The 12,683-nt window shown below is 37.6% G+C and overlaps 1 pseudogene; it reads right to left on the bottom strand.

Moving 5' to 3' along the window:
• Positions 1 to 872: 872 nt before the first annotated feature.
• Positions 873 to 2,778, bottom strand: LOC100965590 (annotated as a pseudogene).
• Between the last annotated feature and the right edge of the window lie 9,905 nt (positions 2,779 to 12,683).

Below are 12,683 nucleotides of genomic sequence, written 5' to 3'. Positions count from 1 at the left end.
AAGAGAAGAACAAAGCTGGAGGTCTCAAACCTCCTGATTTTAAAACTTGCTACAAAGTTATAGCAATTAAATCGGTGTGGTATTGGCATGAAGACTGGTGTAAAGACCAAGGCTCTTGGCCCCCTAAAGGTATACTGAAGTATCAGTGACATGAGGAAGATTGACTAATAGGAGAAAAGGGTACACAATTTTATTTCACATATATTAATATCTATGGGAGCCTTCAGAATAAAGGCTCAAACTTCCAGTGAGGTACAGCAGTTTATGAAGAATGGAGGCTTGGATGATGGCAAAAGAGGTTTTAGTAAAAGACAGGGTTATGGAAGGGGAAAAAGAAAGAGGCTTGGCTACCAAAGGCGGGCATGTTACATAATTGAAAAGTTATGGATAACAGTCCTTAGAGTCAAAGCCTTCAGAAAGGTCAGACCTTTAAAAGTGCCATATGCTCAGTTAATCTTTTTCTTTTCTTTTCAAAGTACTTTATTAATGATGTTTCTCACAAACTAAGGGAACTTATTTACTAGGAAGAGAAAAATCCTTATTTTATAACTTATTAGAAAAGCACCAAAAAGAATTTGGCATAGTAACTGTACTCCAGAGTTTACGTTTCCAGTTCTTTTAATCTATACTATATGTGGCTGTGGTACTTAAAGCTTTCAGAAGGAATACCAAATCCAGTAACACCTAAAGTGACAGATAACAGTATATACTTACAGAGCTCATCAAACATAAATCCTCTCTTGTAAATACACAGTTAAGATTAAATATGATATAAACTACCTTTTTAGAAATAAGATTATTAGTACCAAAGCAGATTACAACACAAAGTTACTAATTAAAGAACCAATGGTTCATTCAAATAGCATTGTATGTTCAACAATATTTTAAAGACTTTTCTATATAACTTAAGATACAGCCTATTTTTCTTCTATGAGAGAAATGTACGAACAGTACCCTTGATTATACCCCTGCCAATGGGGCACTTTCTTAGAGAAGGGGCACATTCCTGGCACACTACCAGGTGACCACCAGGAATAAATACAGTGGAAACCTCTGTGTCCACACACACTTTACAAGTTCTTTCTTCTCGTAACGTCCTCAACTATTCTAGTGACAGACCTGAAACATCTTCTGTTGGAATATACCTCATATTCTTATCCACAAATAAGTCCATATATAACGTAGAATCAATTTCTTTTAGACAGTTTTTGAAGATGTTGGCTGCAGCATTTCCTTTCACTAAAATGGTATCAATCAGTTCTCTTGCTTGTAAAGACATCTGTGTGTTTTGTTTAATAATATCATGTTCCTGTTTGTTAATTACATTGGCCTTTAAAAGATTATCCAGGATAGGAAGCACACACGTCAACCCCTGAAAGAGAGCCGTTCTATTCTTCCGAATTAATGACAAGTCATCTGATGCCATTTCTTCAGCTTATCTTTCCTTTTCCTCTTCTCTTTTTTCATCTTCAGCTTTCCGAAGAGCTGATACAATATCATTGACTATTTTGCAGTTCTCTCCAGTAGTTAGGATTTTGCTCTGAACTGTCTGTCTTACCAGGCTTCTACTAAAGCCCATTTCCAAGGCAGATTTCAGCACAGGTATATTCATCATGACTGCATCTTCTGAAGCACTTTCTCCAGATCTAAAATGAACAATTGGCGGATCAGCATTTTTATCTCTAGGAGTATCTGAAGTTGACAGTAGCTGTTCAAGAAGATAAGGATATTGACCTTGAATCTCATCAACAAACCCTTGCCCTTTCGTGTGTATCAAGAACTCATACCTTGGAAACCACTTGGCATGTTCTACCCATGGATCATCTCCAAATCCCCAACACTTCAAGCCACCATCACAACAAAAGCATTTGACGTCATCATTGCAACCCACATAATAAAAACCAGCACTTGCAAGCTTCTCAGGCCAAACTGGAACACTAGATGGTCAATACATAACTGTTCTCATTTGAGCTGCATATATCTGCATGCTCAGATTTGAAATGCTAAACCTCAGAGTTTCTAGAGAATTTTCCAAAAATGGACAATTGGGAAAATATCTCTGGTGTTCTGACATCATCCTTTGGTTCCCAGTTACTTAGCTTCCCACCACAAGCAAAGCAGGCTACCCTATCTCCGGGTCCTATATAATAAAACCCAGCTCTTGTCAATTCTGATGGTGGCAGAAAGGTTAAGGGCCACAAACGGTAAGTAAGAAATCTGGCTTCTTTAGTACTCATTGCATAACTGTAGGGGTTAGTCCTCAATGCAGAGAAGTCTTTGACTGATTGAGAATTGAGAGGGTTTGGTGAAAGGTTGGAATAAGAACCACTGAATGTGCCACCATGTTCCAAAGTGGGAGATAAAGAATGTGCAAAAACTACTTCTCACTGGAGAAATATTCTTAGAGGTGGATCCCAGACTAGCTGAAACCAGATTCTGAGTAAAGCTACAGCTAGGACATAGCTGTTCATGCTTTTCAATAGGATTGTCTCCTTGCTTCTAGTTATCCAGCATCAGGCTGCAACAGAAGCATTTGACCTTGTCATTCACACCGGTGTAATAAAAACCAGCACAAGCAAGACTCCTTTCTGAGACAGGAACACCAGCGGGGAAAGTTGAATATGTAGGCATTCTGTACAGTTCACAGGAAAGGTCACACTTCATCTTTTGTTTGTTGTCATTTGTCCAATTTGACAAGATCGGGCCATCTTCCATTATACTCTTAATTTTTTGCGGTAAGGGCCTTAGGACAAGTCTTTGGGAGGTAGTTTTGTGCATGAGTAGGTGATAGTACTGCTTGATGGCTAAAAAACCTTCACCTGAAATTTGTCTCTTCACACTAAATTAGATTCTTACCACAGAAAGGGAATTAAGTGATACAATCTTACTTATACAGAATTCACTACACCTTCTTCACTGGATTTCCATCTGCATTTACGCTCAGGTAGAATGAAAAGCTCTCCTCAATTACCAAGACACTACTTAGACCTCTTCAGGATTATAATAGACTTTTAGGTAATTCAAGTGCTATTTGCTCATAATTTGGCATAATATTAACCTAAAGGCCTAAATATATTGATGCCCTTCTGAAACACCTTGATTTTTCAAGGTCTATATTCTCAAATTCTAAACAACTATAGAATACCTAAATTATGCCTCTAGTTTACAAGATATGAAGCCTTGATATCAGGCCAATTACTGATTATGCCACAAGAGTAAAAAATTACCTGCAGACGTCTTTTCCTATAAACACTTTAATACAACATCCCCCCACATATGGTCATACTATCTGAAAGCTAATTTCACACAGCTTATCATCATAGTATTTAGTTAAAGGGCTAGATTAGCTTCAGTTAACTTACGAGGAAGGCAACATCCACCTTTGTTGAACCTGTGCCTGTTATGGTGTGTGCGATGTCAAATGAATTTTGCTTGAAGTTTACAAATTGTAGACCCTTTCATCTTTGTTAAATATCTATATTTGTTTCCATTTCCTGCAGCGTCATTATTCAGTCTCCCTCCCTTTATACCACTTTTTAATACTTGAGCATTGAAGGCATTTTCTCCATCAACTTGTTGACCATAAGATTTCCACAGCACATACTTTTTACGCTGCATTTAAAAATTAAATAATCTGTTCTTCATTTGTGACCCACTCAGTTTTAACGTCAGTCATGCTGTAATTAGAGATGAGTTTTGCCAAAAGATACAGACTGTCCTTTCTAGTGTTATTAAAAATGCCTAACAAAATATTGTCTTACCAGCAGAATTGCTGCTTAGCATAATAACCCAGTAATTAACTCTCCTAGCCCTCTTTCTGAAAACTCCTCAATATTTTAAAAATATAAATCATATACAAAATTACACTCCACAGAATTCAAACTATATCCCTTTATAAAGTTGCAGTGTCTCCATAATGGATTTATTACTTCAATGGAGACAAAATAGGAAGGAAAAAGACTCTGGAGGGCTGTAAACCGCGGCGCCGGCACACCCAGCGCCGAAGCTGCGTGGCTGCCTGGAAACCGCCTCAAAGCCAGGGACTCACCACGGCAGGAGAGGCCTACCCGGCTCCGGCATTCCAGAAGCCTCTCAGTTAATCTTTATTAGACCAAACAAGGAAAGACTTGGCTGCATTAATGAAGATTCTCTACAGATGCAAAACGTTTTGCTGCATTAGTTCTGCCTGCTGGACCTGCAGTGGCCATCTAAAAACATGTCAAAAAAATAGATTTTGGAGTAAAACATTCTGATACTCATCAATACCAGTGGAATAAAACAGGAAGCCTCAAGGAAAACTCTCACTAGGATCGTAAATGATTTTTGACAGGTGTGTCAGCACCATTCAGCCGGGAAAAGACAGCAAATGGTGTATGATCCAGCAATTCCTTGTGTTCATGCTCAAAAGAATCGAAAGCAAAGCCTTGAAGAGTTATTTGTATACCCATATTTGTATATCCTTGTTCATAGTACCATTATTCACATTAGCAAAAAGATGAAAACAACTCAAGTGACCCTTGGTAAATGAATAGCTTAACAAAATGTGGTTGGTATACATGAGAACTGACTATTAAGCTAGAGAACTTGCCACCATGCGCTTATGTTGACAGCCTTGCACAAACAGCTCAGTAAGGTTCATAACCTGGGTAGATTGGTGTGGTGGCAGCGTCTTGCTGAGTGCTGTTCATTATTGTCATTGTGTGTTTCTGTGTGCCCTCATGAGAATGTGAAGCTTGAATTAGAACAACGAACAAACATTAAATTTTTTGTTAAACTTGACAAGAGTAGACATGAAATCAGAGACATGTTAGTCCAAGTTTATGGGGATAATGCCATGAAGGAAACACAGTGTTCAAATGGATTAAATGTTTTTTGTCTCCCCCCCACCCCCCAAGACAGAGTTTTATCCTATGCCCTGAGCTGAGTGCAATGGCATGGTAGCTCACTGCAACCTCAGACTCGGGCTGTGGGTATCTCACTGCCTCAGCCTCTGAAGCCGCTGGGATTGCAGGTACTTGCCTCAGAGCCTGGCTGGATTTTTCCACTTTTTTCATGAGTCGGGGTCTCACTGTGGCTCACACAAGCCTCGAACTCCTGAGCTCAAGCAATCCTCCTGCCTCAGCCTCTCCTAGTGCTGGAATTACAGGTGTGAGCCACAGCTCCTGGCTGGATTAAATGCTTTTCTGAGGGGAGCGAAAGTGCCACTGATGAAGATGTAAGGGTAGCCAGTAATGAGAAGAACTGCTGAAAACATTGCAAAAATTTGTCAAATTGTGCCATAATTTCTCACAAATTATCAGGTGACTGTGAGAAGCATAGCAAACCAAGTAACTGTCCATAGAGAAACAGTTAGGAAAATCTTAACTGAAAATCTTGGCTTGGGAAAGGTGCAGCTCTTGCACCACTACAATGCACCGACTCACACGGCACTGTCTATGAGGGAGTTGTTAGCCGGGAAACAAATAACTGTATTGGAGCACCCTCCCTGTTCACCTGATCTGGTCCCCAGTGACTTTTTTCTTTACCCAAAGATAAAGCAAATATTGACAGGAAGACATTTTACTGACATTTAGGACATCAAGGATAATACAATGACAGCTCTGATGGCCATTCTAGAAAGAGTTCCAAAAGTGCTTTGAAGGGTGCACTAGGTGCTGGCATCAGTGCACAGCTTCCCAAGGGGAGGACTTTGAAGGTGACTGTCATGCTGTTCAGCAATGATGGGTGTAGCACTCTTTCTAGGATGAGTTCACAAACTAAATTATCAGGCCTTGTATGTGAAATGGACTACTATTCAGTTTTAAAAAGGAAGGACATTCTGATATTTGCTACCTGCATATTAGTATTACATGGATGAACTTTGGGGCTATCATGATATGTGAAATAAGCCTATTACAAAAAGACAAATACAGCAATGATTCCACTTCTATGAGGTCTGTAGAGTGAACAAATTCATACAGACAGAAAGTAGAATGGTGGTTGCCAGGGGCTGGGAGAAGAGAGAAGAGGAAGTTACTGTTTAATGGATACTGAGTTTTGGGTTTGCAGGATGAAATGAGTTCTGTGGATGGATGATGGTGATGGTCGTATAACAATGTTAATGCTATTGAAATGTCCACTAAAAATAGTTATGATGGTAAATCTTAAGTTATGTGTATTTTACCAAAGTTTTAAAAAGAGAAAATTATTGGACTAAACTCAATGTGTTTCATATTTGGGAAGAATGTTACACCCATGGTTATGACACAGAGAAGAAAGGAAAGTGGGAAATTAATTTTTTTCTGCCATTCTACAGTTTATACTTTTTTTTTTATGAGACAGACTCTCACTTTGTCACCCTATGTAGAGTGCTGAGGTGACACAGCTCACAGCAACCTCCAACTCTTGGGCTTAAGTGATTCTCTTGCCTCAGCCTCCCAAGTAGCTGAGCCTACAGGTGTCTGCCACAATACCTGACTGTTTTTTCTAGATACAGGTCTTACTCTGGCTCAGGTTAGTCTTGAACCTGGTAGCTCAGGGAAATCCACCTGTGTTGGCCTCTCAGAGTGCTAGGATTACAGGCATGAGTCACATCACCTGGCCCTAAAAGGATATTTTGATTATTCATTTTTATTCAAGAAAAATGTCTTAGCATACACTTAACTTGAAAAAAATGTAATAATGTATCTTGAATATCTTTCCACATTGGAGAAGAATAATTCTTTAACATCGTCATAATTGGTTTGTAGAATTCCACGTGAGAGATGCATAATTTATTTAATCAAGTGCCCATTATTGGCCCTCTTAGTTGCCTAATCTTTCACTGGTGGTACGGTCTGCTTTGCATTTCAGAAAAATCATGCCAGTGGTATGACTTTTTGTAGTCAGTGCAGCTCTGCCACTTCCTAGCTAAACGACTGCAGGGAAATCCCCTAACTTTTCTTAGTTCAATTTTCCTTGTTATAAAATAATAGTGACAATAATAATTATAAAGCTACTAATTATCAAAATTTATTATGCAGTAGAGTGCCAAGTGCTTTTACCTTCATTATGTCCTTTATATTTTAAGCACAAGAAGTAGGTACTACCATTATTACCTTGCTAGAGATAGGTATCCTGAGTTAGGTATGTTACCCATAGGAATCCTGAGTTAGGCATGTTACCCATGGTCACATCTAGTAAATAGTAGATCCAGGATAATACCTGTGTTAGAGTTTCTGTGAGGACTAAATGAGGAAATGTATGCAAATGTACTTTTAAAAGTATTCTCTGTAAGAACTGAGATGACTCCTGCAGTTCTCACCAGGGAAATAAAATTCTGGCCTGAAGGTTAAGATAGTTTTTAAATTTTTTTAAACACAAAAAATCTAATTTTTTAAAGCAATAAAGTGTTTTTTATTTAAGGAATGAACTTTTAAAAAAAATTTCAGATTAATATGAGAGTGCAAATGATTAGGTTACAATGTTTGTGTCTGTTAGGTAAGGTCCCTATTGTAGGTACCCTCATCCAGGGGACATCCTTACATTGTGCCCATTAGGTGGGAGCATACAAATCCTCCTTCCTCCTCCCCTCAACTTGAATTAAATTGAGTTTTTCTCTTGTGTGAGTGTGTATTATTTCATCTACTGACTTCATATTAGTACTGCATACATTGGATATTTGCTTTTCCATTCTTGTGATGCCTTATTAAAGTGAATGTTCTCCAACTCTATCCAGGTTAATAAAAAAGATATGAATTTTCCATGTTTTTTATGGCCCAGTAGTGTTCCATGGAATACATATACCACAGTTTACTAATCCTTTCATGGGCACATCTTGGGTTGATTCCACATCTTGGTGATTATAAATTGAGCTGCAATAAACAATCTAATGTAAATATCCTTATGGTAAAATGATATTTTTTCTTTATAATAATGGGTGAGACTATAGGATCAAATGGAAAGTCTATCTTGAGTTCTTTGAGGATTCTCCACAGTTCTTTCCAAAGAGGTTGTATTAGTTTGCAGTCCCACCAACAGTGTAAAAGTGTTCTCTCCACATCCTGGCCAACATCTGTAGCTTTGAGACTTTGTGATGTGAGCTATTCTCACTGGGGTTAGGTGATGTCTCAAGGTGGTTTTAATTGGGTTTCTCTGATAAGCAGGGATGAAAAATTCAATTCTTTTAAGCACAGTTCACATCAGTGGTTTTTTTTTTTATTTTAACAATACATTTTATTTAACCCAGTACATTCAAAATATTATGTTTTCTACCCATAATCAATATAAACACCATTAATGAGAATGTTTGCATTTGTTTATTTATGAAATCATAGCTGTGTACATTAATGCAATCATGGGGTACAATGTACTGGTTTTATATACAATTTGAAATATTTTCATCAAAATGATTAACATAGCCTTCATGGCATTTTCTTAGTTATTGTGTTAAGATACTTATATTCTACATGTAGTAAATCACATCAGTGCTTTCTAAAAATACTGGGCAATAGTTTCTTGGGGTTAATGAGATTAAACACAAACACCTTACTGGTAATTTATGTAATAGATCACCACTGTATGGCTCTGATGACTCAACTCACTCCCTACTCATTTTGCATGCTCCAGCCAAAGGGAATTCCTTATACTTTTTTTTTTTTTTTTTTTGCTGCCTCAAACCCAGGAGTTTGAGTTGAGTATACACTTTTTGAATGTACCACTGTTTCCTTCCTCATTGTCTTTGCACATTTTTCTCTGTTTCTGGCATACTCTCTCCTAGACTCTAACTACTGATATTCTTGAAAATGATCTCAAGGGCCACTGTAGCCATGTGTTTCTGATTTTGCAAATGATTTTAAACTTCCATGTCTGTTGTTCTGAATTGACACAATCATCTTATGGCATCTTTTATTGTGATTATTTGTGCTCTGATGTGTAGGCTCCTTAAGCTCAGGTTCAATATATGAGTCATTCTTGCATCTTTTTCAGAGCCTGAGATTTAAGGAATTGGATGAAGGTCAATGTGCACATGTCGGAGTGCTGAGGGAGGGAATGGATCATTTAGTTAATTTCTTTCATCCAGCACTGAAAGAAATTATTAGGTAATCTATCTTGTGAATTTTGGCTTATAAATATTATTTATTTCCACTAGCAAAATCGAAACCAGAAAATGCCAAGTCAAATAGGAATGAGAAAGGTTACTGTCATTTAGATGTAATTAAAATCTAGCCCAGTCCAGCATGTCCAAGCCAGCCTAGCCTAGCCAAGCAATCTGACTTAATTTTCATGATTATCTTTGAATTGGCAACCAATTAAGATCCTGTAAGGAGAGAAAGTTTTTAAGTTTATGTCTTTATCCTATTTTGAATGAATGGGTGCAGGATGGACTCATTAAATTAGCACCACATATAGCAGCAAGCTTCCTAATCACTTCCAGAGAATGCACAATGCTCCCTTCCTCTTTGGCTTGTAATTTTGCTCAGGGAAATACAAACATGTGCACACACTCACACATATCAATCTTTACCTGCTTGTGTCAGAAATCCCTTCTTCAGGGAATTTTTTTCCCCCCTGAATTTTGATAATGTGACATATTTTTTAAGGCCTGAGGAGATTGTGGATATTCTGTTTTGTAGCTCTAATAAGGGAAAAGATAAAGACAGATAAAGAAAAATAAAAGATGTCATACTTTAGTAACTCAAACAGCATGGTACTGACACAAAAAAGACACATAGATCAATGGAAAAGAATAAGGCATTATTTAAACACGGTTCACATCAGTGCTTTTAAAATAAAGCCAGATATTGACAGTGAACTGATTTTTGACAAAGCTGACTATAACATACACTTCAGAAAGAGCACCCTCTTCAACAGATGGTACTGGGAAAATTGGGAAGGCATAAGCAGAAGAATGAAACTGGACTCCTGTCTTGCACTGTATAAAAAAATCAACTTGAGATAGATTAAAGACTTAAATGTAAGACCCAAAATTATAAAATATTAAAGAAGACATAGAGGTAACTCTTCTGTACATTAGTCTAGGCAGAAAATTTATGAAACAAAAACAAAAATGTAGGCAACAAAAACAAAAATAAGTGAGACTTAAAACAGCTTCTGCACAACAAAAGAAATATTCATGGAGTGAACCAACAACCTAGAGAATGGGAGAAAATATTTGCAAATTATTTATCTGATGAGACTACTATTCAGACTCAACAATGAACTCAAACAACGCAACAACAACAACACTCCCAAATAATCCCATTAAAAAGTGGGCAAAGGGCATAGATAGACTTTTTTCAAAACAAGACATACAAATGAACAATACTATAGGAAAAAAAGTTTCATTATCACTAATCGTCAGAGAATTGCAAATCAAGATCACACTGAGATACCATCTTACCCCTGTCAGAATGGGTGTTATTAAAAAGACAAAAAAACCCAGAAGATGTTAGGAAGGACACAGAGAAAATGGAACTCTTATAAATTGTTGGTGGGAATGTAAGTTAGTACAGCCTCTACAAAAACAATATGGAGATTTCTCAACAACTAACTGGAACTACTATTTGATCCAGCAATCATACTACAGTGTATCTACCCGAAGGAGAAGAGAAATCATGACATCTAAAAAGTATCTGCACTGGTATGTTTAGTGTGGTATTATTCACAATATTAAAGATATGGAATCAACCTAAGTTGATGAATGGATAAAGAAAATGTGGTTTATATACTCAATAGAACACTATTCAGACATAAAAAAAAGAATGAGATTATGTTTTCTGCAATACCGTGGGTGGAACTGGAGGTCATTATCTTAAGTGAAATGAGCCAGGAACAGAAAGACAAATACCACACATTCTCACTCGGAAGTAGATGCTAAAATGCGTTCACATAGACAAAGAATGTGGAATGGTACATAATGGAGACTGGGGAGAGTCAGGTGCTGTGGGGAGGAGGATGATAAGTGACTTAGTGAGCACCATGTTCATTATTTGGGTAATGGATACCCTAAAAGCCCTGGCTTTACCACTATGCATGTTAAAAAATTGCACATATACTCTATAAATTTGTACATAAAATATGGTCAAAAATTTCTAAAAGTGCACAGAATTAATACAAGAAACAATAGCATTAAATGAAATTTTTTAGTCTTGTCTGCCTCTTTCCCATGTGGAATTTTTTTTTTTTTTGGTATATATTGGTACACTCTTCTACTGAAAATTATATGCAGTTTATCTGAAATTCAGTTTTTGCTAGGCATTCTGTATTTTATTGGGCAACTCAACTGTCCTCACAACAGGGCAGTTGGCTTCCTCCAAAGCAGTGATCTGAGATTTGGAGACTATGTGCTCAAAACAGAAGTCACAGTCTTTTTATAACCTGATATTGGGAGTGATATGACATCACCCTACCATATTTTATTCCTTAGAAGTGAGTCACTAAGTCCAGCCCACATACAGGAGAGGGGAATTAGGTTCTTTTTCTTGAGAGAATGTGTATAAAGGAATCTGTGGGTGTGCATTTAAAATCACAGCAGCAGGGGAGCACCTAGGAGGGAATGTAAGCCCAGCATCCCATTGGATAAAACACAGTGACTGAGCCAAGTGGTGAGCACATGACCTAATTTCTACTACGTCAAGGTACTTTTCTTAGATTAACATATAATCACTGCAAGGGAGATATTCTCCTTCCATGGGTTTGGTTAACTTGGATGATAGGACTCTCAGGTGGTTTTGGCCATTTCTTTTTCACCTATAGGGAGAAAGCACACCTATAATTGAAAGAATATTGCCAAGACACAAAGGCAAACATAGTGGAGAGGTGGAGCAAAACAACAAGATCTTAGTCAGTATCATTTGAGCCCTTGATTTGGTTGTCTCTGGCTTTGGAGTTGTATGTGTTGATAAAGTCCCTTTGGCCAAAGTCAGTTTGGGTATGTTTCTGTCAGAAAAGTTGACTAGTATAGATGTGATCTCTGCCAAAGAAGTTTACAAATCCAATGAGAACACAGACATAAAATGATGATTTGATAAGCTCTCTACAGTAAGTGCTATGAAGAAATAAAGAAATACATAAACAATGTAAGATAGCCGTGCAGAAGGTAGTGATGCCAGCATGAGCTATAGGAGGCAGGGAGGACATCACAGAGCAGCAGGATTTGATTTGGCCTTTGAAATATAATTAGAATTGCAAGTGAGGAACATAAGCTAGGTAAATCTAAGCAGAAGAAATAGAACTGATATGAAGACATGAAAATGATCACTCCATGTTTGAGTAGCGGCAGATAGTTTGTGATCATTGTAGTGGAATATGAGTAGGATAACAAGAGGTAATATGCTAATATGCTAAGCTGTTAGATATGATCTCATAAGTGGCGGCATCTTGTCTTTTCTGTTGCTTATAACAAAATACCTAAAACTGAGTAATTTATAAATAAAAGGGATTTATATCTTTTAGTTATGGAGGCTGAGAAGTCCAAGGTAGAGGGGCCACATCTGGGCTGGTGGGGACTCTCAGAGCGTCACATGGTGAGTAGGCTAAGCATACTAGCTCAGGTCTCTCTCCTCTTCTTATAGAGTCACCAGTTCCATTCCTGCAATGATCTATTAACACATTAATCCTCAGGTGGATTAATCTATTCATGAGCATTGGCCCTCGTGACCCAATTACCTCTTATAGACCCCACCTCTCAGTACTGCCACATTGGAGATTAAGTTTCTTTTTTT

Source organism: Otolemur garnettii, unplaced genomic scaffold, assembly GCF_000181295.1.
Source record: "Otolemur garnettii isolate 467f Iridium unplaced genomic scaffold, OtoGar3 scaffold00012, whole genome shotgun sequence".
Taxonomy (NCBI): domain Eukaryota; kingdom Metazoa; phylum Chordata; class Mammalia; order Primates; family Galagidae; genus Otolemur; species Otolemur garnettii.
Note: the sequence above shows the minus strand (reverse complement) of the source record. Positions and strands in the feature narration are given on the sequence as shown.